The 4,883-nt window shown below is 36.9% G+C and overlaps 1 protein-coding gene, 1 long non-coding RNA gene and 1 pseudogene across 17 annotated transcripts in view; 2 read left to right on the forward strand and 1 right to left on the reverse strand.

The window, feature by feature from the left end:
- Positions 1–436, reverse strand: part of LOC116673024 (uncharacterized) — an 11,913-nt gene extending 11,477 nt beyond the window's left edge. Inside the window, exons 1-3 of one of the 2 annotated variants that reach the window (XR_004327712.1) lie at positions 338–436; positions 172–269; positions 22–98 (exon numbers count right to left, since the gene is read on the reverse strand). This is a non-coding gene — a long non-coding RNA (uncharacterized LOC116673024). Of the gene's footprint in view, positions 1–21; positions 99–153; positions 270–337 lie in introns of both variants that reach the window. The other variant, XR_004327711.1, reaches the window with a different exon arrangement.
- LOC116673022 (E3 ubiquitin-protein ligase Mdm2-like) overlaps positions 1–1,999 on the forward strand; it is a 26,356-nt pseudogene extending 24,357 nt beyond the window's left edge.
- nrcama (neuronal cell adhesion molecule a) overlaps positions 1–4,883 on the forward strand; it is a 1,100,153-nt gene that overhangs the window by 1,041,872 nt on the left and 53,398 nt on the right. The window lies entirely within an intron of this gene.

Below are 4,883 nucleotides of genomic sequence, written 5' to 3' on the forward strand. Positions count from 1 at the left end.
CGACGCTCAGCTGAGACTCACCCACTATCCTCACCTACCTCAGCTGAGACACCCAGTCTATCCTCCCCTACCTCAGCTGAGACCCATTCTGTCCTCACCTACTCAGCTGAGCCACCCAGTCTGTTCCTTACCCTCGGTTCCTTCCCCCCTCACCTACATCAGCTGAGACACCCAGTCTGTCCTCACCTACCTCAGCTGAGACACCTAGTCTGTCCTCACCCTTGGTCTTTCCTCACCTACCTCAGCTGAGACACCCAGTCTGTCCTCACCTACCTCAGCTGAGACTCCCAGTTTGTCCTTACCCTTGGTCTGTCCTCACCTACCTCAGCTGAGACACCCAGTCTGTCCTCACCTACCTTAGCTGAGACACCCAGTCTGTCCTCACCATACAGCCGGCACATGTAGGACTCTTTGTCTCTGGTGAGACTTCAGTTCAGTTATTTCCCAGCAGACTTTGGATAATTAAGAGTTCAGTTTCAAGTTTTTGTTTCACTTCTCTGCTTCTGTCCATCAACACATGTTCACACTTATTTGTCTCCTAGTCTCTTTTCGGGGACCTGGTATTTTTTTCCCCATTTCCAACAAACCCTGTGAAAAGACCAAAAGCAACAACGTATAGCTGAAACAGTCGAATTATTTGCCTTTTTTCCTAATTTTAAATCGTTCTATTATTGTAAGACAATGGTGAAAAATGCCAAGTATATGTATGAAAATCTAAAAGATATAATTTAATTTAAAGTGGTGTAAAACGGGAGAAAGCATCAAAATATATTTTTTGATTCACTACATGTCATTTTAGCTTGAAAAATTATTCAAGCAAAACGGGAGCATGTAGTGCACTTGTTGGGAACTATTTTCAGCGGCGGAGTAATCCACGTTTTTCGGGCAGCAGGACGGTGCAGGGCTTTGGACACCTGGTAGCATCAGGACATGGGTAGTTATTTCATGGGACATGTTGACAACAAGATGACTTATCCTTTAAATGACACTTAAACCTAAATGTCAATGAAATTATTTGTCTTTTTTGCCTGTTTCAGCTCCTCAACCTTCCTGTCAGAAGAGATGTAAGATGTTTCATCTGGGTCCATGACAGCGATGCTCGGCAAAATGCTATCATTTAAAAGTGAGCAAATACATCTTCAAAAAAATAATTACATCATCTTTTCATCTGGGTTTTGGGTAAAAAAGCCAAATCAAATACCCCCTCAGCTCCTCCCCCCCCCCCCCCCCCAAAAAAAAAAGTTGGATTGTTCCTTTTAAGATCTGCCCTAACATCTGTAACGCTGTTTTTACTTTTTTTTATTTTATGGGTCTATAATTTCCTTAGACATTTCCTACAAAGAATTCTCTAATTTGATAATAATTACAGGGAAAATAGCAATTTCCTGGAAAGAAAATGCAAATTTTACTCCCTAAAATGAACACAACAAAACATTATTTATTATAATACCCACTCATTAAAAAACTGTTTTGTCTATTTTCCAAAGAAATAAGTAAATTAAGAAATAATTCAGAAACAATGGACCCATGAAATAATTAATGCTTTAACTTTAATTTTACAGGTCTGTGATTTCCTTTCATTGAAAGTTTACTGGAAATAAATATGTAATTTGGTTATTGTAGTAAATTAGACATTTCCTTGAAACCTTTATTCATTATTAGAAATACATTTTATTCACATGTTTGCCTTGCACTGACTGACATTCTCCATCAGTTATAACGGCACCAAATCTCTATTTTCATATTTCTAATATAGTAGAATTACATCGTTGTTTCCAGAAAATCTTCCAAAGAAAATAAGGAAATTATAAACTTAAGTGTTACCCAACATTTGAATTATTTATTGTTTATTTAAGATGCATGTGTGTATATATCTATACATATACATATATTTAAACAGACCTTTTCTACGAGCTCTTTAAATAATAAGATGAATATGTGAGATTGATATTTTCTGTTTAGGTTTTTCTGTGAACTGAATAAAAGTTTAACTTCTTCATGAGCTTATGAGTTATTTGTTTGGAGAGAACACACAGACCGAGATATTATATACGACAATATGAGACATTATTATTACAGAAGAAAACATGCGTATAATATTCTGGTTTTTGCCTTTATTCCGAAAAAGACGATATTCTGACTAAACTGTTTACACAACTAATGAAAGTAAATATTCCACTAATATTACTCAATTCAACTCAAAGGCCAACGATTCGATTCTGAACCGATGTTTCATTAATTTTGTCACTTTATTTAACTAAACATTTACAATCTCCAATTGTAATCTGAATATCTGGCAGAAATATCGCAAAATAAACCCCCCAAAAAATTGTTTACACAAATAATTCAGCCGTAGTTTTGGATGAGAAACATAAAAAAGTATAAAAGGTCGGTGCTAGGGTTGCACTATACTGACAGAATGTGATATTGCGATATGGATTATGGATTTAGTGATATCGATATTAATTTTGATATCATTAAACATATGCATAATTATTACATTTAGTATGGGAAAACGTCGAAATAGATTAATAACAAATAAAACAAGGTTTATTTCAACTGACGGTCATTTTAAACTGGTACAACCTGAATAAATAAATAAATATTTAAATAAATAAAGACTGACCGTTGTACAGTATAAAATAAATAAATAAATATATAAATAAAGACTGACCATGTCTACAGGGCATGTACTGGTTGTACAGATAAAATATATAAATAAATGAATAAATAACAACCAGGTCTACAGGACATGGAAACCCCGAGTTGCCCCGGTGTGCGCACGGAGTTGAATGTGTATGAATGTTATTGAGACAGGTGGCACCTGTACGGCAGCCCGGCCACAGTGTATGATGTGTGTGAATGGTGATGTTCTGTAGATGTAAAAGCGCTTTAGCGTTTTAAGACTGAAAAGCGCTATACAAATACAGCACGTTTTACATTACGTTTGCGGTGTGTTCAGGGTCAACCAAACAACGGACATGTGAGCGTTCAACAACTCAACCTCTAACCTGAGGAGACGTAGCGGTGGTTGTAGTTTTTGTGTGGATGAGGGTGGATGTTTGTTTTTAGTCACATACAGTATGTTTTACACATGCAGTATCCATCCACAATTTGATGTGACAAGTCTCTCAGTAAACTATTTTGTAATTAATATAATTTCAATTTATTTTATTGATTGGATGAACTATAATTTGCCTAAAGATGATATTTTGTTTTTTGTCTGTCTGATTGATGCTTGTGTTAAGAAATAAATCAGACGTTACTCAACAGTTACTCCTACTCGAGTAGTTTTTTTCATCAAGTACTTTTTTACTTTTACTCAAGTACAATTTTTGACTCTACCCACCTTGCAGTTCACACAGCAGGCTGTGGAACCCTACTGTTTTCGTACGGTTTCTTCTTCTTCTTTCCTTATTCTTACTTTCCATTTTCTTCTCCGCATAAACCTGGTGCTGCAGCCTGAACCGTACATGGTGGCGACGCGCCGTTTTCAGGACTGGTCCGAAAGTCCGCAAGACCTCAGCCCACAAAAAATGACCATTCTCCCACTAGGTGGCGCCTGTAGCAGAGAAAAACGCGTTTGGCTCGATAACTCCCAAACCGTATCGGATATTTAAAAACCTTACATCCACGCGTTCGGATCCTACTGAATCTCGTGATATAGGCCACGCCCACTTCCGCCTAGACTTTATGCGTGAAAAATCGCGATTATCGAAACCTACTTTTTCGAACTCCTCCGAGACCGTGCAATGGATCGGCACCACACTGGCACATCTATCTCCAGACCCACCTGAACAAATGTTGCAAAAGATTATTTATAGATAAAAATTGTGCGTGTTCACGCAAACAAATTTGTGTAACTAGCATAAAAAACACCAACTTTGCCATATCTGGCCAAGATAAATGCTACAAAGCCAAACTTTCCAGTATCCTTGGTAGACCCTCCGAGGCTCTGTACCAAATTGAAAAACATTGGCCACTAGGGGCGCTACAATACACACAAAGTGTATTTCTATGGAACCGCTCGTCCGAATTTACAAAATTTGACGGATGCCATCTGGGCCCGCTCCCGAGGCGGTCCCGCAGGGGGTAGTGATTGGCGCTCTCCCCGGGTCGCTGGGGGAGGCTTGGACCCCGTTGAAACTGCGTGCAGTTAGTTTTATTGTTTCTAATATGTCCTGTCTGTAGCATGCTCTTTATTTGTTTATTATTTATACTGCACAACCAGTACAACATCTCCTGTAGACTGGTTGTTATTTATTTATTATTATTTTATACTGTACAACCAGTACAACCCGTACAACATCTCCTGTAGACCTGGTTGTATTTATTTATTTATATTTTATACTGTACAACCAGTACAACCAGTACCACATTCTGTGGCCTGTTGTATTTATGTAACATTTATATTTTATACTGTACAACCAGTACAACATGTCGTGTAGACCTGGTTGTTATTTATGTATACATTTATATATTTTATACTGTACAACCAGTACAACATCTCCTGTGGACCTGGTTGTTATTTATGTGTATTTATTATTTTATACTGTACAACCAGTACAACATCTCCTGTGGACCTGGTTGTTATTTATGTGTATTTAATATTTTATACTGTACAACTAGTACAACATGTCCTGTAGACATGGTTATTTATTTATACATTTATATATTTTTAACTGTATAATCAGTACAACATGTCCTGTAGACCTGTTATGCTATTTATACATTTATATATTGTCTTAAACGTGTATATCTAAGTACAACATGTCCTGTAGACTGGTTATATTATACATTTATATTTTTTAACTATAATCAGTACAACATGTCCTGTAGACATGGTATTTATCAGTTATAATTTAACGTTAATCAGTAAAGGT

Source organism: Etheostoma spectabile, chromosome 23 (genome assembly GCF_008692095.1).
Source record: "Etheostoma spectabile isolate EspeVRDwgs_2016 chromosome 23, UIUC_Espe_1.0, whole genome shotgun sequence".
Lineage (NCBI taxonomy): Eukaryota > Metazoa > Chordata > Actinopteri > Perciformes > Percidae > Etheostoma > Etheostoma spectabile.